General features: G+C 61.4%; 1 protein-coding gene and 1 long non-coding RNA gene across 2 annotated transcripts in view; one reads left to right on the top strand and one right to left on the bottom strand.

The window, feature by feature from the left end:
- Positions 1 to 27,839, top strand: part of PC (pyruvate carboxylase) — a 100,516-nt gene that overhangs the window by 7,618 nt on the left and 65,059 nt on the right.
- On the bottom strand, positions 19,861 to 24,091 carry LOC114810089. Its single transcript, XR_003757828.2, has 3 exons — positions 24,021 to 24,091; positions 21,744 to 22,242; positions 19,861 to 19,940 (listed from the first exon to the last, which is right to left on the bottom strand). It is a non-coding gene; the product is annotated as an uncharacterized LOC114810089 (long non-coding RNA).

Genomic DNA, 27,839 nt, shown 5'->3' with positions numbered 1-27,839 from the left:
TGGCAGAGCCAGAATTTGAAGCCATGACCCCCGACTCCCAAGCCCGGGCTCTTTCCAGTGAGCCACGCCGCTTCTCAATAGAAGAATAGATATGAAGAGAAATAAAAATATTACAGATACGAGAAGGACCTGGGGTCCAATCCTGGCTCCGCCACTTGTCTCTTGCGTGACCCGGGGCGGGTCACCTCGCTTCTCCGGGCCTCAGTTACCACATCTGCAGAATGGGGATTAAGACCGTGAGCCCCGTGAGGGACAGGGACTGTATCCAACCTACCTACCCCAGCGCTCAGTACGGTCACTGACATAGAGGAAGCACTGAACGGGTGCCATAAAATAAAAAAACGGGGAGCCGGGTTCGATCCCGGCCGGCCTCTCGGCGCTCGGCCCGGCCCCGGCCGGCCTGCGGCGGTTCGTCGGGAGAGGCGGGACTCGGGGGGGTCCCGGCACCGGCCTCGCTCCCGTCGCTGGCCTCGCGGCCCCTCTCGGGTCCCCCGCTGCGGAGCGTGGACGCGGAACCGGGCCGAGACCGAGCCGCGAGGGAACTCCTCGCCCGACACCCAAGGCTGGAAAGACCCCGGGCCGCGGTGAGGCGGGCGCTGATGAGTCACCCCCTTCCCTGGGAGTGGCTTCGCCTCCGAACCGACCGGCGGAAGGGAGCGTGTCACCGCCTCCGCGGTTCCTTCCCTGATTTGTGGCTCGGAAATCTCAGCGGCCCCAGTCGGGCGGAGGAGGGGGGCGGCTGCCTTCCGAGCCGCGCTCCCGCCGAACGGGACGACCTTGGCCCCGTCCCTTCCCTCACCCCTGGGGAAGGGGGGCCGTGAGGGGGGGGGGGGGTCGTCTCCTCCCAAAGGGGAGGAAGAACCGTGAGGGGGAAGGGCGGGGACGAGTGTAAAGTCAAGTAGCGGTCCGTACCGAGGCCCGACTGAGTGCTGGGCCCTGTGATAAACACTTGCTGTTAATACTAATGATGTAATAATAATCGCGGTACTTGTTAGGTGCTTACTATGTGCCAGGCACCGTTCTAAGCGCCGACAGAAGTTCATCATTGTGGACGCGGTCCCTGTCCCACGTGACGCTCCACGGTCTTAATCCCCATTCGACAGATGAGGTGACTGAGGGCCAGAGAAGTGAATTCGTTAATTCAGTAGTATTTATTGAGCGCTTACTATGTGCAGAGCACCGTACTAAGCGCTTGGAATGAACAGGTCGGCAACAGATACAGTCCCTGCCGTTTGACGGGCTCACGGTCTGATCGGGGGAGACGGACGGACGAGGACGGTGGCGATAGATAGAGTCGAGGGGAAGAACGTCTCGTAAAAACCGACGGCGACTAAATAGAATCGAGGCGATGTACATTTCATTGACAAAATAAATAGGGTAACGAAGATATATACAGTCGAGCGGACGAGTATACGGTGCCGAGGGGACGGGAGGGGAGAGGGGGAGGAGCAGAGGGAAAGGGGGGAGAAGAGGGTTAAGCTGCGGAGAGGCGAAGGGGGGGGTGGTAGAGGGAGTAGAGGGAGAAGGGGAGCTCGGTCTGGGAAGGCCTCTCGGAGGAGGTGAGTTTTAAGTAGGGTTTCGAAGAGGGGAAGAGAATCGGTCTGGCGGAGGCGAGGAGGGAGGACGTCCCGGGACCGCGGGAGGACGCGGCCCGGGGGTCGACGGCGGGACGGGCGAGACCGGGGGACGGCGAGGAGGCGGGCGGCGGAGGAGCGGAGCGTGCGGGGTGGGCGGAGGAAAGAGAGAAGGGAGGAGAGGTGGGAAGGGGCGAGGTGACGGAGAGCCTCGAAGCCCAGAGTGAGGAGTTTTTGTTTGGAGCGGAGGTCGATGGGCAACCGCCGGAGGTGTTTGAGAAGGGGAGTGACGGGCCCAGGGCGTCCCTGCGGGAAGATGAGCCGGGCGGCGGAGCGAAGGACAGACCGGAGCGGGGCGAGAGAGGAGGAAGGGAGGTCGGAGAGAAGGCCGACGCGGTAGTCCAGCCGGGATATGACGAGAGCCCGTAGCGGTAAGGTAGCCGTCCGGGTGGAGAGGAGAGGGCGGATCTCGGCGATATCGTAGAGGCGAGACCGGCGGGTCTCGGTAACGGAGAGGACGCGCGGGGCGAACGAGAGAGACGAGTCGAGGACGACACCGAGATCGCGGGCCCGAGAGACGGGAAGGACGGCCGTGCCGTCCGCGGCGATAGGGAAGTCCGGGAGAGGACCGGGCTCGGGAGGGAAGATGAGGAGCTCGGTCTCGCTCACGTCGAGTTTGAGGCGGCGGGCCGACATCCGGGCGGAGACGTCCCGGAGGCGGGAGGAGACGCGAGCCCGAAGGGAGGGGGAGAGGACGGGGGCGGAGATGGAGATCCGCGTGTCATCCGCGTAGAGATGGTAGTCGAGATAGATGAGAGCGGATGAGTCCACCGAGGGAGTGAGTGTAAACGGAGAACGGAAGAGGGCCGAGAACTGTCCCTCGAGGAACTCCGACAGTTGAAGGGTGGGAGGGGGAGGAGGCGCCCGCGAAGGAGACCGAGAAGGACCGGCCGGAGAGACGGGAGGAGAACCGGGAGAGGACCCCAGGTCACACGGCAGGCGGGGGGTGGAGCCGGGATCAGAACCCACGACCTTCCGACTCCCAAGCCGGGCTGGATCCACTGAGCCGCGCCGCTTGTCTGGCTTCCCCTGCCTCCCGGGCCGTGAGCTCATTGTAGACAGGGAATATGTCTGTTTATAATAATAATAATAATAATAATAATGTTGGTATCTGTTAGGCGCTTACTATGTGCAGAGCACTAAGCGCTGGGATAGAAACAGGGTCATCAGGTTGTCCCACGTGAGGCTCACAACCTTAATCCCCATTTTCCAGATGAGGTGATTTAGGACCAGAGAAGTGAAGTGACTTGCCCACGGTCACACAGCTGACGAGCGGCAGAGCCGGGATTCGAACCCATGACCTCTGACTCCCAAGCCCGGGCCCTTTCCACTTAGCCACGCTGCTTCACCCTTTCTATTCTCCCAAGCGCCCCGTACAGTGCTCTGCACACAGTAAGCGCTCAGTAAATAGAATGTAGATCGATTGACTGACTTGGGTGAGATCCGGGGAGCCGCCGAGTTGGACGGGAGTGAGTTGTGGAGGGTGGAGCTGGAAGTACAAGTAGATCAGGCTGAAGGAGTTGACTAAATAAATAAAGCCTTCTGCTCCCTTGACGCTATCACAGCTCTTGGGAGAGATCAGCGAGTTTAGGAGCAGATAGGCCCCGGTAATAATAATAATGTTGGTATTAAGCGCTTACTATGTGCAGAGCACCGTTCTGAGCGCTGGGGGAGATACGGGGCTATCGGGTCGTCCCACGTGAGGCTCACAGTCTGAATCCCCATTTTAATAATAGTAACGATGGTATCCGTTAAGCGCTTACTGTGCCGAGCACCGTTCTGAGCGCTGGGGGAGATACGGGGTCATCGGGTCGTCCCACGTGAGGCTCACAGTTAATCCCCATTTTACAGATGAGGTAACCGAGGCCCAGAGAAGTGAAGCGACTCGCCCACAGTCACACAGCTGACAAGTGGCGGAGCCGGGGGTCGAACCCATGACCTCTGACTCCCAAGCCCGGGCTCTTTCCCCTGAGCCACGCTGGGAAGGGATTTAGGGAGAGGGGCTGCTCTGGGCGGGGGGGGGGGGGGGGGGTTCTTGCTGCGTGGATTTGAAATTCACGGGCCTGGGAAGCAGAAGGACCTCGGTTCTAGTCCTGGCTCTCCCGTTGGTCACTCTTTTGTTGTTGTTAAGCTCTTACTCTGGGTCAAGCACTGTTCTGAGCGCTGGGGTAGATACAACCGAAACAGGTGTGAAATCCCCATTTGACAGACGAGGAATGGGAAGCACAGAGAGGTTGAGTGACCCGCTCGAGGTCACGGGGCAGGCAAGATGCGGAGCCGGGCTTCGGACCCAAGTTCTCCGGCTCCCGCTGGGCTACGCTGCCTCCCAGCTTAACTTTTCGGTGCCTCGGTTCCCTCGCCCGTCAAACGGGGATGAAGGCTGTGAGCCCCAAGCGGGACGGGGACTGTGTCCGACCCGATTGGCGGCATCTACCCCAGCATTGAGTACAGTGCCCGGCACGTGGTGAGCGCTAAACAGATACCGTAAAAAAATTAAGGCCAGGGAGCCTTAGTTTTGGAGAGCGGGGATCAGTCGATCAGTGATGTTTATTGAGCGTTTACCTGGGTGCAGGTCAGCGGCGTGGCTCGGTGGAAAGAGCCCGGGCGTGGGAGTCAGAGGTCATGAGTTCGAATCCCGGCTCTGCCGCTTGTCAGCTGGGTGACCGTGAGCAAGTCACTTCACTTCTCTGGGGCCTCAGTGACCTCATCCGGAAAATGGGGATGAAGACCGTGAGCCTCACGTGGGACGACCCGATGACCCCGTATCTCCCCCAGCGCTGAGGACGGTGCTCTGCACATAGTAAGCGCTTAACGAATACCGACATTATTATTATTATTATTATCATTATTACCTAAGTGCTCTGGAGAGTACAGTAGAGTCAGTACACGGGATCCCTGCCCTCTAGGAGCTTCCAATTTAGAAGGGGCCACGGGCCACATTCAGTGGTATTTGTGTACGCAGGGGTTCTACCGATCTGAATTCATTCATTCGATAGTATTTACTGAACGCTTACTATGTGCATAGCACTGTACTAAGCGCCTGGAATGTACGAGTCGGCAACAGATACGGTCCCTGCCTATTGACGGGCTCACAGTCTAATCGGCGGAGACAGACAGACAGAAACAATAGCAATAAATAGAATCGAGGGGATGGACATCTCATCAAAACAATAGCAATAAATAGAACCGAGGGGATGGACATCTCATTAGCAAAATCAATCAATCAATCAATCAATCAATCTGAATCTACCCCAGTGCTTAGTACAGTGCCTGGCACATGCTAAGGGCTTAACAAACGCCATTATTCTTATTATTATTTGAAGAAGACACCGCCGATGGCGGAGTTAATGAGTCCGTGTGTCACTGGAAGGCCAATGCTTAGACTGAAGTCTTGGTCACGTTGGGCATCCAGAAGGTTGATCCGTGCTTTACTCTTGTACTTAAACGTTTGTAGCACTTCCTGTCGTTATATTAAATGCTTCCTCTGTGGCAAGCCCTATCCTCAACTGTGGGTAGGTGGAAGTTCGTTTGGTCAGACACGGGGCCCGGTCCCACGTGGGACTCAGAGTCTAATTGGGAGGGAGAACGGGCTAATTGAATCCCCGCTTTACAGATGTGGAAACGGAGGCCCAGAGAAGCGAAGTGACTTGCCCAAGGTCACGGAGCAGGCACCTGGCAGCGCTGGGATTAGAACCCAGGTCCTCTGATTCCCAGGCCCAGGCTCTTTCCACTAGGCCACGCTGCTCCTCATCTGTCGCTGATTTCTCTTTTGAATTGGTGTTTACCGGTATCGGTAGTTCTTTCAGTCATTCACTCACTCAGTCGTATTTATGGAGCGCTTACTGTGTGCGGAGCGTCGTACTAAGCGCTTGGGAGAGTACAGTACGGCAAGAAACAGTCACATTCCCTGCCCACAGTGAGCTTACAGTCTAGAGTGGGGGACACAGACAACGATACAAATAAATAAAATGACAGATCCGTCCGTGAGTGCTGTGGGCCTGGGAGCGGGGGGACGAGCAAAGGGAGCGAGTCGGGGCGAGGCAGAAGGGAGTGGGAGAGGAGGAAAAGTGGGGCTCAGTCGGGGAAGGCCTCTCGGAGGAGGTGGGCCTTCAAGGCGGGGCTTCGGAGGCGGGGAGAGTCGTCATCTGGCGGATTGGAGGAGGGAGGGCGTTCCGGGCCGGAGGTGGGATGCGGGCCAGGGAGCGGCGGCCAGCCGGTCGAGACGGAGGCGGAGGCCCAGCGAGATGGTGAGCATCAGAGGAGCGGAGCGTGCGGGCCGGCTTGGGGAAGGAGAGAAGCGGAGTGAGGTCGGAGGGGGCGAGGTCGTGGACTGCTTTAAAGCCAGCGGTGAGAAGTTTATGGTTGATGCGGAGGTGGAGGGGCCACCACTGGGGCGTTTGCAGGAGGGGGGTGACGGGTCCAGAACGTTTTTGTAGAAAAATGATCCGGGCAGCAGAGGGAAGGGTAGCCCGGAGCGGGGAGGGACGGGGCTGAGACATCAGCGAGGAGGCCGATGCGGCAATCCAGACGGGATGGGATGAGTGACCGTATTAACGGGGTAGCACTTCGGATGGAGGGGAAAGGGCAGATTTAGTGATGTTGCGAAGGTGGGACCGACGGGATTTGGCGTCGGGTTAAATACGCGACTCGAGCGACAGAGAGGAGTCAAGGGTGACGCCAAGGTCGAGGGCTTGCGGACGGGAAGGACGGCGGTGCCGTCTACGGTGATGGGCAAGTCGGGGGAGGATGGGATTTGAGTGGGAAGATGAGGAGCTCGGTTTTGGACGGTCAGGTTTGAGGTGAGGGGAGGACAACCGGATAGAGATGCCTTGAAGAGAGGGGGAAGTGCGAGACCGGAGAGAGGAAGAGGGATCAGGGCCGGAGATGGAGATTTGAGTAGGGGAAGAGGGAGTAGTTGAAGGCAGGGGAGCGAGTGAGTTCTCCGAGGGAACGAATGGAGATGGAGACCCAGATCTGAACCCTGAGAGATCCCCCAACACATTTAGGGGGTGGGAAGCAGAGGAGGAGACGGAGAATGAGCGGCCAGAGAGATACGAGGAGAACCAGGAGAGGACAGAGGCGGAGAAGCCAAGGTTGGATGACGTTTCCAGGGGAAGGGGGTGGCCACGGCGTCTTAATGCAGCGGAGGGGTCGAGGAGGATTAGGATGGAGTAGAGAGGCAGTTGGATTTGGCAAGAAGAAGATCACTGGTTTGCTCTGGAGCACTGCTGCTTCCAGAGCACCGTACTGAGCGCCGGGGAGAGTACGGTAGCGTCGGTGGACGCGATCTCTGCCCACAGGAAACTTTCAGTACAGTGAGGGTCTTACAGTCTAGTGGAAACATTAAAATTAAAATAAATTCCAGGTAAGAGAAACAAGCGACTCTAAAGATACGTACGTCAGTTCTGCGGGGACCAGGGGTGGGGTGACAACCGTAGTTGCCCTCTCCCCACCCCGGGATGCTTCGACTTGGGCGTCCCTCGCCCCGTGGGTGAAAGGGGAGGCCTGCAGTAGACGTCCCGGCACATAGTGAGCGCTCAACAAATACCGCACAGTCAACACGAAGGTGGGGCGTGGCAGGCCATCCTCTGACGTCTTTGCTGCTCCGGTGACCCTGGGCGAGTGCCATTATTAGCCAGAAGTCTACAGAGCCCGGGCCTGGGAGTCAGAAGGACTTGGGTTCCAATCCCGGCTCCGCCACTTGCCTGCTGCGTGACCTTGGGCAAGTCGCTGCACTTCTCCGGGCCTCAGTCCCCTCATCTGTAACAGTGCATTCGTTCAGTCGTATTTCGTGAGCGCTGACTCTGTGCCAAGCACCGTACTAAGCACTTGGGAGAGTACAGTATAGCAACGGACACATTTCCTGCCCACAGTGAGCTCACGGTCTAAAGGGGGGAGACAGACATTCATCTAAACCAATAAATTACAGATATATACATATAGTGCTGTGGGGAGGGAGGGAAGGTGAATGAGGGGAGCAAGTCAGGGTGATGCAGAAGGGAGTGGGAGAGGAGGGCTCGGTCGGGGAAGGCTTCTTGGAGGAGACGGGCCCTCGGGAGGTTTTGAAGTGAGGGAGAGCAATTATCTGCCGGGCCGGAGGTGGGAAACGGGCGAGGGGTTGGTGGCGAGACGGGGGAGACTGAGGTACAGCGAGAAGGTTGGCATTCGAGGAACTAAGTGCGCGGGCTGGGCTGTACTAGGAGAGTAGCGAGGCGAGGTAGGAGGGGGCAAGGCGACTGCTCGAGAGCCAGTGGCGAGGGGTTTTTGTTGGATGTGGAGGTGGATGGGCAACCCGCTGGGCTTTCTTGAGGAGGGGGGAAACGTGTCTCAACGTCTCTGAAGGAAAGCGATCCGGGCAGCAGGGGCGGGGAGAGACGGAAAGAGGGAGGTCAGCAGGGAGGCCGGCACGGTGATCGACGCGGGCTAAGAGAAGTGCTCGCGTTAACGTGGTCGCAGTTTGGACGGAGAGGGGGCGGATCCGGGCCACCTTGTGACCGGGGAACCGACGGGATTCAGTGATGGCTCGGATGCGTGCGTTGAACGAGAGAGGAGTCAAGGATGATGCCAGGGTTACGGGCTTGTGAGACGGGAAGGGCGGTGGTGCCGTCGACAGTCGTGTCAAAGGACAGGGTTTGGGTGGGAAGAGGAGAAGTTCAGCGTTGGCTGTATTAAGTTCGAGGTGACGGGAGGACATCCAAGTAGAGGTGTCTTGAAGGCGGGAGGAAATGCGAGGCCGCAGAGAGGGAGAGGGAGCAGGAGTCGGAGATGGAGATTAGATGTCGTCAGCGTAGACGTGATAGTTGAAGCCGTGTGAGCAGATGAGTTTTCCAAGGGAGTGGGCGGAGATGGAGGAAAGGAGGGGAACCAGAACTGAATCTAGAGGGACACCCCCGGGTAGGGGATGGGAGGCGGAGGAGGGGCCGGTGAAAGAGACCGAGAATGAGCGGCCGGAGAGATGAGGGAAGGACCGGGAGAGGACGGGGGCGGCGAAGCCGAGGTTTCCAGGAGAAGGGAGTGGGCAACGGGGTCAGAGGCAGCTGAGAGGTCGAGGAGGATTAGGATGGAGTAGAGACTGTTGGATTTGGTGAGGGGATCGCTGGTGACCTTTGAGGGGGTGGTTTCTGTGGCGTGAAGGGGACGGCAGCCAGATTGGAGGGGGTAAATGGGGGATTAAGACAGTGAGCCACGGGTGTGGGATAGGGACTGTGGTCCAAACTGATTAGGTTGATCTGTCCCGGCACTCTGTCCAGTGCTTGGCAAATATTAAATGCTTAACCAAAGAAAAAAAGGACCAGAGTTTTTTTAGTAGAGAAAATGGGCCCCCGTCTTCCCCGAGCCTGCTCCCTTCCGTTCAGCACCGTAAACCGCCACCGTTTCCAAAGGGAAACACCGAGGAGAGCACATTTTTCGGGCAAAAAACACGCACCAAAGATGGTCTGTTTCAAGACAAAGGCGCCCCTCGTAGTTAATAATGTTGCTATTTGTTAAGCGCTTACTATGTGCAGAGCACTGTTCTAAGCGCTGGGGCGGATACAGGGTCATCAGTTGGTCCCACGTGAGGCTCACAGAGAACCCCCATTTTACAGATGAGGTAACTGAGGCCCAGAGAAGCGAAGTGACTCGCCCACAGTCACACAGCTGACGAGTGGCAGAGCCGGGAGTCGAACCCGTGACCTCCGATTCCGAAGCCCAGGCTCTTTTCACTGAGCCGCGCTGCTTCTGGCCCGGGTGCGAAGAGAGGGGCCCGGCCGAAGAGCCGTGGACCCCGGCCCTCCCGTCTAGGATCGCCAACTCCGGGCAGGACGGACCTCCGCCCCTCGGGCCGGCCCGAGGCAACGGAGCTCAGCTCGGGGGAGCCCAGCTCGTTCGGGAATCCCTCCTTCTCCGGCCGTCCGCGTCGCCGCCCTTCTGCCGCTTGTCTCTGCTGAGCTCGGAGCTCCGGGACCCTAGAGGGAGGGCGATTTTGAGCCCGTTTTTTCCTGGAAAGACGCGCACCTTGTAATCGGGGAAATGCGGCGCCCGGCCCTCACTGCCCGCTGCGGGGGGAGGGAGAGCCGCGGGGGACGTTCTGCCATTTTTAATTTGGGCCAGGGACCCCAGCCAACCTCTCCCGCCTTCTGCCCTCAGCCTCGCCCATATTTCCTTCACGTTCTTCTTTAGGTGTCGGCGGAGTCTGGTGGTTAGAGCGGGGGCCAGGGGACGATTCTCGGGGGGGGGCCGGACGTCAGGGGGACGGGCAGGGGGCCCGGAGGGCGGGGGGAATCGGGACGACGGACTCCCCTGCCAGAAACGGCGGATGAACCGGGACCGAGGAGCCAAGATTGAGGATCCACACGAAGGGATCCGCGACCTCGTTAGCGGAGAAGTGGCGTGGTCTGGCGGAAAGAGCCGAGGTCCGAGTCAGAGGGCCTGGGTTCTAATCCCGGCCTTGCCCCGGACCCGCTGCGTGACCTTGGGCAAGTCGCTTCACTTCTCTGGGCCTTGATTTCCTCATCTGCGAAATGGGGATGGAAGTCCGTCTGCCCTCCTACTTAGACTGAGGACCCCTTTCGAGACCTGATTATCGATCAGTCAGTGGTATTTATCGAGTGCCTACCGATCACTCACTAATTAGGGTTTGACTTGGGGGGAAGGTTAGGTTAAGCGCTTAGGAGAGGACAGTATAACAGAACCGACAACTCAAATCCCCCAAATTAGCACACTTCCCCCCTTCCGAGCCCTCCTGAGAGCTCACCTCCTCCAGGAGGCCTTCCCAGACTGAGCCCCCCTTTTCCTCAGCTCCTCCCCATCGCCCCAACTCACTCCCTTTGCTCTACCCCCCTCCCCGCCCCACAGCACTTGTGTATATATGTACGTATTTCTAATCATGATTCTGTTTATTGTTATTAATGAAGCGTAGGTACGATTCTTTCGATTTTTAATAACGCTATCGACGCCTGTTGACTCGTTCTGATGTCCGTCTCTCCCCTTCTAGACTGTGAGCCCGTCGTGGGTAGGGATTGTCTCTATCCGTTGCCGAACTGTACTTCCCAAGGGCTCAGTACAGGGCTCTGCAGGCAGTAAGCGCTCAATAAATACGTCTGAACGAAGGAATGAGTGAATGACGTACGCGTTCCCTGCCCGCAGGGAGCTTGCAGTTTAGAGGGAGAGACAGGCATTAATATAAATACATAAATTACGGATACTGACGTAAGCGCGGTGGGGTTGAGGGAGGGATGAATAAAGGGAGCAGATCCAACCACAGGAGCGACGCAGGAGGGAGTGGGAGAAGAGGAAACGAGGGCTTAATCGGGGAAGGCCTCTTGGAGGAGATTATCTCATTCGTTCACTAGTATTTATTGAGCGCTTACTATGTGCAGAGCACTGTACTAAGCGCTTGGAATGGACAAATCTCATACCTACAGTGCTTGGTAGATGATATCAATCAATCAGCTATATTTATTGAGCACCTACTGCCTGCAGAGCGCTGTACTAAGCTTTTGGGAGCATCCAGCGGAATCAGCAGGCACATCCCCTACCCATAACGAGCTTACAGTCTAGAGGGGAGACGGCCGTTAATAGGGATAAGAATTAATTATGTGTAGTAAGCGCTTAACCAATATCTTTAGTATTCGTTGACTTATTCAGCCGTATTTATTGAGAACTTACCGTATGCAGGGCACTGTACTGAATGCTTTGAAAGTACAGTACAGCAATTAAGAGTCACAGTCCCACAGTGGGCTTACAGTCTAGCGGGTGGAGGGGGAGACAGACATCAAAACAAGTAAACAGGCATCAATATAAATAAATAGGTTTATAGATACGTGCATAAGTGCTGTGGAGCGGGGATGGGGGGAAGAGCGAAGGGAGCGAGTCGAGGTGACGCGGAAGAGAGGGGGAGCTGAGGAGAAGGGGGCTTAGTCTGGGAAGGCCTCTTGGAGGAGGTGGGCTTCAGTAGGGCTTTGAAGGGGGAAAGAGTCATTGTTCGGCGGATTTGAGGAGGGAGGGGGGTCCGGGTCAGGGGTAGGACGCGGGCCAGGGGTCGGCGGCGGGACGGGCGAGAACGAGGCCCAGTGAGAAGGTGAGCGGCACCAGAGGAGCGGAGCGTGCGGGTTGGGATGGAGAAGGAGAGAAGGGAGTTGAGGTAGGAAGGGGCAAGGTGATGGACACCTTTAGAGCCAAAGGATTGTCATTCGCGTTATTTTCAGTGTTGTTATTATTAAGTGCAGGTGCAGTCCAGGCCGTGCCATCCACGTCCAGCACTAGTTCCTGGGTCACCTAATTCCCGGAGCTGAACTCTGCCCCCGGGACCCGTAGTCAGGCTACGACTGAGAGTCATTCATTCGTTCGGTCACATTTATCGAACGCTTACTGTGCAGAGCGCTGTACTAGGCACTTGGGAGAGGGCGATACACCAAGAAACAGACACATTCCCTGCCCACGACGAGCTTAGTCTACGCAGGGAGATCGACAGTAATAGAAATCAGTAAACGACAGATGTGGACGTAAGTGATGTGGGGCCCGGGTCGGGGGGTGAGCAGAGGGAGCAAAGCAGGGTGACGCAGAAGGGAGTGGGAGAAGAGGAAAGGGGACCGTAGTGAGGGAAGGCCCCTTGGAGGAGACGGGCCTTCGACAAGGCTGGAGAAGCAGCGCGGCTCAGTGGAAAGACCACAGGCTTGGGAGTCAGAGGTCGTGGATTCTAATCCCGGCCCCGCCACTTGTCAGCCGTGTGACCTGGGGCGACTCGCTTCACTTCTCCGGGCCTCAGTTCCCTCATCTGCAAAATGGGGATGAAGACTGGGAGCCCCACGCGGGACGACCCGATGACCTGGTATCTACCCCGCTGCTCAGGACAGTGCCGGGCACGTGGTGAGCGCTCAACCAATACCATCGTCGTCATCAGTGAGACTTCGAAGGAGGGGAGAGTGGTCGTCTGTGGGATTCGAGGAGGGAGGGCGTTCCGGGCCAGAGGCGGGACGTGGACCAGGGCTCGGTGGCGAGACGAGCGGCTTGGCGCGGTGGACAGAGCACGGGCCTCGGAGTCAGAGGTCGTGGGTTCTAACTCCGGCTCCGCTACTCACCTACCGTGTGACCTCGGGCAGGTCGCCTCTCTGGCCCTCGGTTACCTCATCTATAAAACGGGGATCGAGATTGGGAGCCCCATGTGGGACGGGGACTGGATCCGACCTGATTTGCCCGTATCCACCCCGGCGCGTAGTCAAGTGCCCGACGCGCAGTGGGCGCTTAACAGATCCCCCGGTCATTATTACTATTAGACGAGACGGAGGCACGGTGAGAAGGTTAGCATCTGAGGAGCCGAGCGTGCCGGCCGGGTTGTAGCTGGAGAGCAGCCAAGTGAGGTGGGAAGGGGCAAGGGGATCGAGGTAGCCGCCCTGGGGTCCCGGGTGGTCCGAGCCAGTCCGTTCCCCGCCCCGCGGCTGTCTTCTCTACCTCCGGTTGGTCCCCCCCCCCGCACCCGTTGGTTAGAGGAGAGGCCGGGAATGCGAAGGGGCCTTCGTAGTCATTCGTTCATTCATTCGATGGTGTTTATTGAGCGCTTACCGTGTGCAGAACCCTGTACTAAGCGCCTGGAAAGAACAATTGGGCGACAAATGGAGACAATCCCTCCCCAACAACGGGCTCACAGTGTACGAGGGGGAGACAGACAACAAAACAAGTGGCCAGGCGTCCCTCCCACTGGTAGAAATTCCAGCATTCCCCCCGCTTTCCACCCCCAACCCCCACCGCCACCGCCTAGCCATCCCGCGAAGCAGAGTCTGTGTCCCTGGCCACGAACGAGGCTGCGGTCTCGGCCGAATGGCCGAGAGGAACTCGGCCCTCTTAAAGAAGGACGGGAAGCCGCCCTCTGCCTCACCCTGACCCCTTCCCCCCCTACACGCGCACACCCCGACCCCCTCGGGCCTGTAATTCGGCCACTTCCCAGGTTGTTCTCCGGGCACGACAGCCCGGGGCCTTCCCCGTCCGCCCGTCCGTCTTCAGAGCCGCGGGGCGTGGGCAGAAAGGAAGCCGGGAAGGAGCCGGGCCGCCTGCAAACCCGGCAGAGTTGGGAAGGCTCCCGCCTTCTCGGGGCTTTCCAGAAGCCCCGGAAGGGGTGGAGGGGAGAAAGAGCGTCGTGCTGCGCTCTCCCAAACGCTCAGTACGGCGCTCCGCACGCAGTGAGGGCTCAATAAATACCACCGAGGGATTGAGGGAGAGAGAGAGAGAGAGGCAGGCAGGGAGGCAGGGGAGGAGGGATGGGAAGGTTGCAGCCGGCCCGGTTTTGCATAAGTTCCTCTCTCTGACATTTCCTTCTGACATTTCCATCTGGAGTGAAACTTTTCCGAGCCGTTCTTGGAAAGTGGTGGGCACCTCGAGATTCTCCCAGCCTTGCTCGCTTCCAACCGCCCCTTCTGTCGCCAGGGAGAGGGCCGGGGCGCCGAGGCCCCGGCGGATTCCGGGAAGACTCCCCGGAGACGGAAACGGGCCGCCGGGAGGTTCTGCAGAAAAGAGGGTTTGGAAAACCGAGCCGGATGGGGAATTTCCAGGCGTAGGCTGAGGTCCGGAAGGAACCTCTGAGGAGGGACGGGCGGCTGCGGACTTTGTCCCCGTAAGGGTTGTTTTTTTTTTTTAAACGATGTCTGTGAAGTGCTTATCCGTGGGCCGGGCACCGTCCTCAGCGTTGGGGTAGAAACACGCTAACGAGGTCGGACGCGTTCCACGTCCCACGTGGGGCTCGCGGTTTTCATTCCCGTTTTACAGATGAGGTAACCGAGGTTCAGAGAAGCGAAGCGACTCGGCCGAGGTCACCCAACAGACAGAGCGGTGGAGCCGGGATGAGAACCCAGGTCCCTCGTCCTCCCAGGCCAGGGAATCTAGCCAAGTGGCCGTGCTGCTTCTCCTGTCCTTGTTGGGCGGCAAGATGGGCACGGCACCTGGCAGAGTGTGGGATGGTAGGTGGGCCTCGATCCGGGGCGGGGTCCGGCCCGGGGGTCCTCCCCCAGCTCCCTGCCGGGGGATGGCGGAGCCCAGCGAGACGCAGCGCTCTCTGCCCTCGAGGAACTTGCAGTCTAATGGAGGAGGCGGAAGGAGACAGACCGTCGGACCGGAAGCTCGGCGCGGGCAGGGAATGCGTCGGCTTATTTTCCTGTCGAACCCTCCCAAGCGCTCAGTGCTGGACCCCGCGCACAGTCGGCGCTCAATAAATACGATCGAATGGAACGGCGGAAGCAGGAGAAGTAGGCGAGAGCTTAAGTACTCTCCATTTAAGCAGCATGGCCTGGTGGAAAGAGCACGGGCCTGGCAGTAGTAATAGTGATTACGTTGGTACTCGTTAAGCGCTCACTAAGTGCCGAGCACCGTTCTAAGCGCTGGGGGAGATACAGGGTGATCGGGTCGTCCCACGTGAGGCTCCCAGTTGATCCCCCATTTTACAGATGAGGTAACGGAGACACGGAGAAGTTAAATGACTTGCCCACAGTCCCACAGCTAGCAAGTGGCAGAGCCGGGATTTGAACCCATGACCCCTGACTCCCAAGCCCGGGCTCTTTCCATTGAGGACCTGGGTTTTGACTCAGACTCTGCCGCCTTCCTTCTGTGTGACCTCGGGCACGTCACTTCTCTGTCCCTCAGTTCCCTCATCTGCCAAGTGGGGATTCGATCCCCGTTCTCTCTCCTACTTTGTATTCATTCGTTCGATAGTATTTATTGAGCGCTCACTATGTGCAGCGCACCGGACTGAGCGCTTGGAATGGACACTTCGGCACCAGATAGAGACAGTCCCTGCCCACTGACGGGCTCTCGGTCTGATCGGGGGAGACGGACGGACGAAAGCAAGACAGCTTGATCGCAATACACGTGAGCCCCGTGTGGGACTCGATTATGTCGGATCTACCCCAGTGCTTAGAACGTAGTAGGTGATGGACAGATACCCCTGTTATCGTGATGATGATGATGATGACTGTCGCCGATTGAAAGGACGAGGCTCCGACCGTCGATGGCAATCGATCGATCAGTGTCATTTGCCGAGCTCTCACCTCGTGCAGAGAACCGTACTAACCGTCCAGCGGACACGTTCCTGCCCACAGCGAGCTCACGGTCTGGAGTCGGAGACCGACGTTAATATAAATAAATGAATGGAAAGACCGATCACGGGTGTAGAGGGATTTCTACACGTGCGTTGTGGGGACGGGAAGGAGGATGGATGAAAGAGCAAGTGAGAGGGGCGCAGAAGGGAGCGGGAGAGGAGGGGCTTAGTGGGGGAAGGCCTCCCGGAGGAGACGGGCCTTCAAGAAGGTTTTGAAGTCGGGGAGAGCAGTTACCTGGCCGATATGAGGAGGGAGGGCGTTCCCGGCCAGAAGGAGGATGTGGGCGAGCGGTCGGCGGCGGGACTGAGGTGCCGCGAGAAGGTTAGCGTTGGAGGAACCGAGTTTGCGGGCCGGGTTGAAGTAGGAGAGTGGCAGAGTGAGGTGGGAGGGGGCAAAGTGATCTGAAGCCATCGGTGAGGAGTTTTTGTTTAGTGGATGGGCGACTGGAGTTTCCCGAGGAGTAGGGAAACACGCGGTCTGACCGTTTTTGAAGGAAAATGAATCGGGCAAACGGAATGGAGTATGAACCGGGGTGGGGAGAGGAGGCAGGGAGGCCGGCAAGGCGGCGGACACAGTGGCCGAGGCGAGACGGGAGAAGCGCTTGCATGCATAGGGTCGCGGTTTGGATGGAGAGGAAGGGGCGATTTTGGCCACCCTTGCGACGGTAGAACCGACAGGATCGACGGCTGTGAGACTTTGGTCAGCTCACTTCACTTCTCTGTGCCTCGGTCACCTCATCTGGAAAATGGGGATTGAGACCGGGAGCCCCACGTGGGACAGTCGGATTACCTCGTATCTATCCCGGCGCTTAGAACGGTGCTCGGCACGTAGCGAGCGCTTAACAGATAGCGTCGTTATTATAACCCGGGAAGACTTTCCTCATCTGTAAAAAAAATAAAAATAAAAAGGGGGGGGGGGGATTCAGTATCCGCTCTCCCCGACGTGGGGCAAGAACTGCGTCCAACCTGTGCCCCAGGGCTTGGAACGGTGCTTGTCCCGAGGTTAGCGCGTCACAAATACTATAATGATAATAATAATAACTACTCCGTGCCCTAATGAGTCAGTGGTATCTATTGAGCGCTTGCCGTGTGCAGAAAGCTGGACTGAGCAGTTTGGAAAGTCCAATGTAAGTGAGGGGGTAGACACGAGTACCTACTGCGTGCGCAGCGCTGTAATGCTCCTAATACTTGTGGTGTTTGGTAAGTGCTTACTACGTGCCAAGCACCGTACTGAGCGCCGGCGTGGATGCAAGGAGATGGGGTGGACCCGGTCCCTGTCCCACGTGGGGCGCCCCGTCTCAGTCCCCATTTTTCAGATGAGGTGACCGAGGCACAGAGAAGTGAAGTGACTTGGCCAAGGTCACACGGCGGCCGAGTCCCGGTGGAGCCGGGATTGGAACCCGGGGCCTTCGGACGCCCGGGGCCGGGCTCTATCCTCCACTCCTGAGCCTGCGCTCAGAACGGCGCTCTGCACATAGTAAGCGCTTAACAGATACCAAGATTATCATCACCGGCGGAGGGAACCCAGGCCCGAGAGCCAGTAGGACCCGGGTTCCAATCTCCGTTCCGCCACCTGCCCGCCGGGTGACCTCGGGCGAGTCGCTTCACCTCTCGGGGCCTCAGGTATCCCATCTGAAAAACGGAGATCAAATCCCCTTCCCTCTCGTCGGTGAGTCCTCCGTTATCTACCCCAGCGCTTAATACGGTGCCCGCTGTGGAACGGGAAGATGAGAAATGATCGTCAGAAAAGTGCTGGGGGATGCGAGGGTGGAGTAGAGTGCCGAAGTCGCGGCCGGGGAGGTGGGAAACGGAGCCGGGAGGCGCCCGCCCCCGCCTGCCCCCGGGAAGAGAGGTGAAGAGGTCAGATCCCGTCGGGCCCGGCCGGGTCGAGGGCCGGGACCTCCGCCCGCCGGGGTCTCTTCCGTCGATCCCCCCCCTCCAACGAGGGAAGGGAGGTGAGAATTCTCCGGGGGGCTCGGTGGTCGTGGGAGAGGCCCCCCTTAATCTCCACCCCAAACCCTCGGGAGTAACGGACCGTCTCCGGGGCGCTGCCCGCCCGATCCCGCCCGGACGGCTCTCCTCCTCCTCCCTGCCCTTCCAACGCACGCCGGGCGGGCCGGCGCGGCACCCCCAGGAAGGAGGCGGCGGGGAGGGCGTGGGCCAACGAGGGATCGAGGCCCCGGGGGCGGGCCGGGCCCCCGCCCCCCCCCCCCCCACCCCCGCGAAGGGATCCGCCCGTCCGGCCGCCGGAAAGCCACCGGGGAATTCATCTTGGCGGCGTGGCTCGGTGGAAAGAGCGCGCGGGCTTGGGAGTCGTGAGTTCGAATCCCGGCTCCGCCCCTCGGCAGCCGTGTGACTCTGGGCAAGTCACTTCGCTTCTCTGGGCCTCAGTTCCCTCATCTGGAGAATGGGGACGGAGACTGGGAGCCCCGCGCGGGGCGGCCCGATCACCCCGTATCTCCCCCAGCGCTCAGAACGGTGCTCTGCACGTAGTAAGCGCTTAAATGCCGACATCGTTATTGTTATTATCACCTTGGGGTTGCCGTGGCGGCCCTTCCCCTTCCCTGGAGATTTCCAGCGCCCCGCTCTGCGGCAGCAGCCCGGGGAAGGGCCGGCCGACTTATCGGGCGATCCGCACCGGAGCTTCCGCGGGCGGGCGACGGGTGGATGGTGCGTGGAGAGGAGAGCCTCTCCCCGCGTCCCCGCTCCCCCCCATCCGGCCGTCAGAGCCCCCGGGACCCCGTTCTCCGCTTTCGGCCGCCGGCCGTTGAGTCCCGACTGGGTGCGGAGCACCGTACTGAGCGCTCGGGAGAGTCCCGGTGGGGAGGTAGGCGGGATCGGCCGCGTACTCCTCGGCGCGGGGGCCGGTCGGTGACTGCCACTGCTGGGGATGACGCGGAAGGGAACGGTAACGTGAGCCCCGGGCGGGTCACGGACTGCGTCCGGCCCTGTGGCCGCCCCGGCGCTCAGTACGCATAGGCGCCTAGTAAGTGCCTGAAGGACGCAGGATCGCCCGGCCCGTGGATCGTTGGTATTTAGTGAGCGCTCACTGGCTGCAGATCGCTGGACTGAGCGCTCGGAAGAATACGCGGCGGCAGTATAACGGAGTCCCGGGTCGTGGGTTCTAATCCCGGCTCCGCCACCTGTCAGCTGGCTGACCTTGGGCCAGCCGCTTCGCTTCCCGGGGCCTCCGTTCCCTCGTCTGGAACGTGGGGATGCAGCCCGGGAGCCCCACGTGGGACAACCTCGTGACCTTGTATCCCCCCCCCCCCCGGCGCTTAGAGCACAGTAAGCGCCAAAGAAGCGCGAACATCATCACGTTCCTCGCCCGCGCCGAGCTGACGGTCGAGAAGAGGAGGCCCCCCGGACTCGCCGGGCCGGATCCGTTCCGCACCTGCCCCTCCGCGTCCCGCCAGTTCCGGGGTCGCTGTTTGTCGTTATACTGTACTCTCCCAAGCGCTTGGTACGGTGCTTTGCGCACAGTAAGTGCTCAGTAGATACAATTGAGCGAGAGAATGAAGTTCTGGGGCTAGACTCACCCGGGAGCTCCTAGGGGAGAAGCAGCGTGCCAAGGGGATGTGGAAAGAGCCTGGCCTTTGGAGTCAGAGGTCACGGGTTCGACTCCCGGCTCTGCCTCTCGTCAGCTGTGTGACCGTGGGCGAGTCACTTAACTTCTCTGGGCCTCAGTCACCTCATCTGTAAAATGGGGATTAACCGTGAGCCTCCCGTGGGACCGCCTGATTACCCTGTATCTGCCCCGGCGCTTAGAACGGGGCTCTGCACATAGTGAGCGCTTAACAGATACCAACGTTATTATTATTATTATTATTAAGGAGATAGAGCGCGGGCCTGGGAGTCATTCATTCATCGTCGTATTTATTGAGCGCCGACTTGTGCCGAGCACCGTACTGAGCGCCGGAAAGCACATTTGGGCAACAGAGAGAGACCTGGGACCCGAGCCAGGCGCTCCGCCGAGGGCCGGGGCGGATCCGGGCGAATCGGGTGGGACGCTGTCTCCGGCCGCCACGGGGCTCACGGTCTTAACCCCCGTTTTGCGGCGGAGGCCACCGAGGCGCAGAGAAACGAAGCGACCTGCCCGAGGTCACGCAGCGGAGAGGTGGAGGAGTCGGCACTGGAACCCAGATCCTTCCGACTCACGGGCCCGCGGGCGGTTCATTAGGCCACGCTGCTTCCCTGCTGTATCGTCCTCGTGGCGCGTATGCGTACGTCTGCGATCGATTTATCTGTAATGATAATGCCGGTATCGGTTAAGCGCTTACTATGTGCAGAGCGCCGTGCTAAGCGCTGGGGGAGATGCAGGGTCTTCAGGTCGTCCCAGGTGGGGCTCACAGTCTTCATCCCCATTTTACAGATGAGGTAACCGAGGCACGGAGAAGTGAAGTGACTCGCCCACAGTCGCACAGCTGACACGTGGCAGATCCGGGATCTGTTTATTTGTACGCACGTCCCCCTCCCCCTCTAGACCGTGAGCTCGTCGGGGGCAGGGACGCGTCTGTTGTTGCACCGTGCCCTCCCGAGCGCTTCGTACGGCGCCCCGCACACGGCAAGCGCTCCACACGTACCGTCCAACGAACGCACGCCTGCAGCGAGCGCTCCGTGAGGCCGGTCGAGTGACCGGCGGGTCTCGGAGGGCGGGAGGCAGCGGGGCAGGGCGGGCGGTCGGGCCGAGGGAGCGCCCGTTCGGGTCGCTCGGTCCGGCGAATGTCCCCGTGCCCCCGGCGGTCCGGGGCGGGCCCTCCACACTCGCCTCCGGGTTAAGCCTCCCGGCATCGTGGGGAGCCGGGCCGTCGAGAGGAGGGGAGAACCGTGGCCGTCTTCCCTGGCTCCCTGGGGCGACCCCGCCCTGCCTCTTCCCTGTCGCTCCCCTCTGGCGCTCCCTTATCTCCCGTCCTCCGCCGGGCCCGCCGCCCGCCCGGAGGAGCCATCCGGAGGCCCGGAAGACCGGGTGCAGAGCAAGGGATTGGGTCACCTGGGTTCCATTCCTGGGTCTCTCCCGGCTTCATCGACCGGCCCCGGCCCGGGCCGCCTCTCTACCCAATAATAACGTTGGTACTTGTTAAGCGCTTACTGTGTGCCGAGCACCGTTCTAAGCGCTGGGTAGACACAGGGGAAGCAGGTCGTCCCGCGTGGGGCTCCCGGTCTCAATCCCCATTTTACGGACGAGGGAACTGAGGCCCAGAGAAGTTAAGTGACTCGCCCGCAGTCACGCAGCCGACACGTGGCAGAGCTGGGATACGAACTCATGAGTCCCGATTCCAGGGCCCGTGCTCTTTCCACTGAGCCACGCTGTACCTGCGGCGCCGAGCCGCCCCCGCTCCAGCAATCCGCTGGAATCCAGGAGATCGCCGCCGGCTCTGTGAAGGGGAACCGACTCGGGATTTCCCCTCCTGGTTTTTCTTGCAGGACCGAAACCGGCTGTCTCTCCACCCGCCCCGCCTCTCCCTCCTTAATCCTCCCGGCCCCTTGGGGCTCCAAACCGGGGTCGGCTCCCCGCCCCGAGGCTTCGACAGCGGGCCCCGCCAACCCCTCCTCCGGCCCGGGACGGACTCGAACGCCGGCGGCGGGGCGGGGCCTCCTCGGGCCCCTCGTGGGGCGGGGGCTCGGTCGCGTCCGGCCCGGCGCTCGGCCCGGGGCTTGGCGCCCGGCGAGCGCTCGACGGATGCCGCGACGACAGTGATAATGATGCCCGTTACGATTAGCGAGGGACCACCGAATACCCCGGTCGGCGTCATTGCGCGTAGAAGCGGCGTGGCCCGGCGGCGAGAACGCGGGCTCGGGAGTCAGAGGACGCGGGTTCTAATCCCGGCTCCGCCGCCTGCCTGCCGCGTGCCCTTGGGCAGGTCGGTTCCCTTCTCTGGGCTTCAGTTCCCTCATCTGGAAGATGGGGATGAAGACTGCGAGCCTCCCGCGGGGCGACCCGACCGCCTGGTATCTACCCCGGCGCTCAGGACGGTGCCTGGCACAGAGTAAGCGCTTGACAGATGCCGTAATGATGACGATTATTACTATTAGCAGCAAGCGCTTACCGAATTACAGCCGGGATCGCTGTGAGGGTCGTACTGCGGCGCAGGGAGCCTGAAGCGCGACAGTTCTGGTCCCCGCGGCCTCCCGCTCTCGACGTATTTACCGGGGTCAGGCAATCCGCGGTATTTATCGAGCTCTTACTGGGTGCGGGGCACCGGGCTGAGCTCTCGGGAGACTCGAAAGCGACCGAGCGGGGAGAAACGTCCCCTGCCCGTGCGGACCTTACAATCTAGAGGACTCGTCTCTTCCCCTTCGACGTTCTCGTGTGCCTCGATTGCGAGCCCTTCGGGGGGGGGGGGGGGGGGAGCCGGGGCTGGGTCTGTGTCTCGTCTGGGTGTTTCTTGCTCGGCGCCTAGTACGGTGTTTGCCCCCAGCGGGTGCTCGGTGAGTGCCGTCACTCGGCCCTAAGAGGGGCAGCTGTGCCGGGAAGGCGGGTCGGTCAGTCGGCCGGTCGTATTTCTCGAGTGCTTACGGTGTGCTGAGCACCCTGGAGAGTAAAATCTGAGAATAATTACAATTGAACAGGAAAGTCAGCGAGTGGGGTAGGCCAGAAGAGAGCTCCCACCCCCCCGGGAGCTTTCTCTCCTCAATCTCAGGCCTACGTTGTTCGGCACGGGCAGGTCAGGCCCAACTCCCCTCTCTCCCCGCGGCCCCGAGTTCCGCCCTCCCCGAGCAGGGCGAGGAAGAGGGCCCGAGCGGACGTAGGACACGCCTGACGTTGCCCAGCCCGCCCGGCTGCGGCCCTCTGACTGGACGGCGCGGCCTGGGGGTCGGAAGGACCCGGGTTCTGGTCCCGGCTCGGCCGCCGGTCTGCTGCGGGACCTCGGACGGGTCGCCTCGCCTCTCTGGGCCTCAGCGACCTCATCTCTAAAATGGGGATGAAGACGGCGAGCCCCGTCGGGGACGGGGACCGCGTCGAACCTGATAGAGGAGCAGCGTGGCACAGTGGACAGAGCGTGGGCTTGGGAGTCAGGGGTCGTGGGTCCGGATCCCGGCTCTGCCACTTGGCAGCCGGGTGACCGTGGGCGAGTCACTTCGCTTCTCTGGGCCTCGGTTCCCTCCTCTGTCAAATGGGGATGAAGACTGGGAGCCTCAGACTGGGACGACCCGATGACCCCGTATCTCCCCCCGGCGTTTAGAACGGTGCTCCGCGCATAGTAACGGATGCCGTCGTCATTATCGTTATTACTGTTGGCTTCTATCCACCCCGGCGCTCAGGGCAGCGCTCGACACGTAGTGAGCCCTTGACGGATCCCGTCGTCCTCATCCTTCCTGGGGAGCAGATGGAGTCCCGGAGAGGGGCAGCGTTTCTGGGTCAGCCCGTCCTCCTCGCCGTTCCCCAGCCGCCCGGGAGCTGAGCCCCGACCCACGCGACCTCCCAGGTCCAGCTCCGGACTTATTCCCGGTCTTCCGGGGGAGGGAGGGGAGGATTCGGAAGTGCGGGGGGGTGGGCGGGGTGGGGGGTGTCTCTGGACCAGTTCTGACGAGGCCCCCTCCCCGGGTCCTCCCGACCTCTCCAGATAATCATAATAATGGCATTTTGCTAAGCGCTTACTACGTGCCGGACGCCGTCATAATGATGACGGTATTTAAGCGCTTACTACGTGCGAAGCGCTGTTCTAAGCGCCGGGGGGATACAAGGTGATCGGGTTGTCCCAGTGGGGCTCACGGTCTCAGTCCCCATTTTGCCGACGAGGTCACCGAGGCAGAGAGGTAGCTTGCCCGAAGTCACGCGGCCGACACGTGGCGGAGGCGGGATCAGAGCCCGTGACCTCCGACCCCCAAGCCCGGGCTCTTTCCACCGAGCCGCGCCGCTAGCGCCGGGGCGGATACGGGCGAATCGAGCCGGACCCAGTCCCCGTCCCGTGCGGGGCGCGCGGTCTCAGTCTCCGTCTTGCAGGTGAGGGAACCGAGACCCGGAGAAGCGCGGTGAGTTGTCCGGGGTCACGCGGCAGACAGATGGCGGAGCCGGAATTAGAACCCGTGATCTTCCGACTCCCGGCCCCGGGCTCTACCTCCTGGATCGCCCCCCGATTGGGCCGGGAGAGGCCCCTCCCCCCGCCGGGACCGACCTGGCTCTTGGGGATCCGGGCCCGGGCCCCCTTCAGCCGGGGGACCCTAGACCGGAAGCTCGCCGTGGGCGGGGACCGTGCCTGTCATATCGCCCTACCGGACCCTCCCAAGCGCTCGGCACGGTGCGCCGCGCACGCCGGGCGCTCAGCAACTCCGACGGAGGGGGTCCGGGCCGACCTCCCCCGGGGAGGACCGGCTCTTCCTACCTGGCGCCGACCGTGGGGCGAGCCCGGACCTCCGGGCCTCGGTGCTGTCCCGGGACCCCCGGGGAGACGGGTCCCCGCCCCCACCCTTTCTTCCGGCTGCTCGTCATTCCCGGCACGGGCCCGCGGACCGGCCGGGTCGGCCTATTCACTGGTCCTGGACCGGGGCCCGTTTTCCCTTCCCCGGCGCCGGCCACCGGGCCTCGCCCCTCCGCCTGCTGAAGGATCGGGGCGGGGGGGGGGGGTCCCCCCACAGACCCCACCCCGGGCCCGGCCTCGCCGGAATAACGGAGCCTTGGGCTCTTTTGTCTTCGGCCTTCGGCGTCCCCCCGCCCCCGAACTCGTGAGCGAGACGGGGCCGAGGAGACTCCTCGGGGACGGGGTTGTTCTCGGAAACGGGGCCGAGGGAGAGGGTCGCCCCGGGCCCGGCGGCTTCCTCGACGTGTTTCGGATTTCGGGCTCCTGCCGAGCCGGGGGGGCGGGGGGGGGGGGGGAGGGGGGCGGGCCGGGCCGGGGCCGTCCCGTGATCGGCCCCGGGCAACCCGTCCGCGCCCCGTGATCCGCTGGCACCGCGTGGGCCGCCGGCCCGGCTCCACCCCACGGGGATCGGCTCTCTGAACGGGAGACCCCTCCGGGGTCGGGAAGGAAAGCGAGGCCCCAGATCTCGCAGACCGTGAGCTGCCCTTCCAGAGCTTTATGGCATTTGTCCTCACGAGGTCCCCGGGTAGGGGGTTGGGGGTTTGGGAGAGGGGGATGCAGGAGGGGCAGGACCTAGCTCTGTTATCTGATGGGAAACTGAGGCTCAGAGAGGCTAAGGGTTTTGCCCAAGTTGGCCCGGCAGAGGATAAGCAGAGCCGGGCCTAGAATTTTAGGCGTACTTTAGTCGCGGGGCCTCAAGCCGGAAGCGGGGGGACGCCATTACGCTCCTTCTCCTCCGCTCTCGGGTCCGTTCCCCCTCATTCACCCCGACCCCGGCCGCGCGGCCCTTACGTTCGCCTCCTCGCGCTCCCTGAATTCCACCGGTCGCCCTCCTTCCACGCGTCGGCTTCCTCGGTGCCGGATTGCGGGCTCCGCGAGGACGGGGTCCGTGCCTGTCGACTCTCCGGCACTCTCCCTAGCGCTCAATTCGGCGCTCTGCACGCAGTGAACGTTCGGTCGATCCGACCGATCGATCGACCGGGCCCGCCCTGCCCCGGAGACGTAGGGTAGGACGAACCGAATGTCCCGCTGGTCCTCAGAGTGGATTTGGGGGAGCGGACGGTGTTCGGGAGAGGTTAGGAATCCATCGGTCGACCGGAGGTATTTATCGAGGGCTCACCAGGTGCGGAAGACTGTACTAGGCCCTCGGAAGAAGCAGCGACCGCTTTAGAATAATGATGAATCGTGGGCTGACGATTACGGGCCGGGCACCGTACTGAGAGACGGGGTGGGCACGGGCAAACGGGGTGGGACGCGGTCCCCGTCCCACGTGGGGCTCACGGTCTCAGTCCCCGCTCTACAGAGGAGGGAACCGAGGCACAGGGAAGCGCGGCGACTTGCCCGAGGTGACTCAGACAGGAGTCGGGATGGGAACCCGGGTCCCGCTGACCTCCGGGCCTGCGCCGTCGTCACCGGGCCGTGCCGCGCTCGGAGCCGCTCCGTTCCTCCCGGGTCACGCCGGGAGCCCGGCAGTCGCTTGGTTCCCCAGGGCGGGTCCGGGCTGTTCCCTCCGAGCCACCCGGGGGCGGTGGCCCCGGGGAGGGCCGGCCCGGACCCCTCCCTTCGCCCTCGTCCGTGGAGGTGGAATCCCCGGCATATCCCCTGGTGGCTTTTTCCGGGCTCCTTCCCGGAAAAAGCCATCTTGGGACTCGGCGAGCAGCGTGGCTCAGTGGAAAGAGCCCGGGCTTCGGAGTCAGAGGTCACGGGTTCGACTCCCGGCTCTGCCACTCGCCGGCCGTGTGACCGTGGGCGAGTCGCTTCTCTGGGCCCCGGTCACCTCGTCCGTAGAATGGGGATTACCCGTGAGCCTCCCCCGGCGCTTAGAACGGTGCTCCGCGCGTAGCGAGCGCTTCACGGATACCGCCGTCATCATTAATAGTGATAATACTAAAAACAGTAGTGCCGATCGTAGAGGAGCAGCGCGGCCTAGGAGAGAGGGGCCGGGCCCGGGAGTCGGAGGACCTGGGTTCCGATCCCGGCTCCGCCACCCGCGTGCCGCGTGGCCTTGGGCGAGTCCCTTCAAATCCCTCAGGTCCCTCGTCTGCAGAACGGGGATTCGGTACCCGTTCTCCCTCCTCCTCAGGGAACCGGGAGCCTCACGTGGCATCCGATCGGACCGTGAGCCCGTCAGAGGGCAGGGACCGTCTCTGTCTGTTGCCGATTCGTCCGTTCCAAGCGGTCGGTACGGTGCTCTGCACATAGTAAGCGCTCGGTAAATGCTATGGAATGAACGAACCTGATTATCTACCCCGGCGCTCGAGACGGTCCTCCACGCGTAGTGGCCGCCGAACGGATATCGCGGTTCATTTTTATGACTGTCGAGTGAAGCGCTGTGGCCTAGCGGATGGAGCTGGGGCCTGGGGGTCCGAACGATCTGGGTTCCGATCGGGACCGCGTGACCTTGGGCAGGTCCCTTTTTCCCCGTGCCCCAGTTACCTCAGCTGGAAAATGAGGATTAAGGCCGTCAGCCCCGTGGGGGACAGGGACTGCGTCCTCCCCGATTAGCCTCATCTACCCCGGCCCTTAGAAGCAGCGGGATCAGTGGAGAGAGCCCGGGCTTGGGAGTCAGCCGTCGTGGGTTCTAATCCCGGCTCCGCCGCTCATCGGCTGGGTGACCGTGGGCCAGTCACTTCACTCCTCTGTGCCTCAGCGACCTCGTCTGTCAGATGGGGATGAAGACTGGGAGCCCCACGGGGGGGGGCGGGGGGGGGGCAACCCGATCACCTCGTATGTACCCCAGCGCTTAGAACAGGGCTCGGCACGGGGTGAGTGCTTAACGGAGGCCGTTAAAAAAGTGAAATGCAGTGCTGACTCTGTGCCAGGCACCGCACCAGCCGCTGGGGTAGAGAGAAGACGGTCAGATGGGGCGCATCCCGTCTCGCCGGGGACTCACCGTCTGACTGGGAGGCGCCGAGCGGCCCCTTCGTTCGTTCGTTCGTTCGTACTGCGTCCGCTCATTCATTCGATCGTATTCATTAAGCGCCTGCTGTGCGCAGAGCACTGTCCTGAGCCCGTGGTGACCGAGCAGCGAGGCTCGGCGGAATAGAGCCCGGGCTTGGGAGTCAGAGGTCACGGGTCCGAATCCCGGCTCGGCCGCCTGTCAGCTGCGTGACTTCGGGCGGGTCGCCTCACTCCTCTGGGCCTCCGTGACCTCATCTGGAAAACGGGGACGAAGACCGGGAGCCCCACGTGGGGGGGGGGGTCACCTGATCGCCTTGTATACCCCCCCCCCCCCGGCGCTTAGGACGGTGCTTTGCACATAGTAAGCGCTTAATAAATGCCATCGTCATTGTCATTATCTACTCCAGTGCTTAGAACGGTGGCTTGGCACATGGTAAGCACTTAACGAGCACCGTTCTTATGATTAGACCGTAAGCCCGTCAAAGGGCAGGGACCGTAACATTCCAAGCGCTCAGTACGGTGCTCTGCACATAGTAAGCGCTCAATGAATACGATCGACCGAATGAAAGCGTACTTTCCGAGCCATCAGTACGGTGCCCTGCACACAGTAAGCGCTCAACGAGCGCGACGGGAGGAACGAACGATTCCCGAGGCCGCCGGGCCGGTTCGTCCGTCTTCGGCCCCCGGCCGCCGCGCCCCCGGGTTGGCCGGGCCGCCCCTCCG

This window comes from Ornithorhynchus anatinus, chromosome 3 (assembly GCF_004115215.2).
Source record: "Ornithorhynchus anatinus isolate Pmale09 chromosome 3, mOrnAna1.pri.v4, whole genome shotgun sequence".
Classification (NCBI taxonomy): Eukaryota; Metazoa; Chordata; class Mammalia; order Monotremata; family Ornithorhynchidae; genus Ornithorhynchus; species Ornithorhynchus anatinus.
The sequence above is the reverse complement of the archived record's forward strand: the minus strand, read 5'-3'. Positions and strand labels throughout refer to the sequence as shown.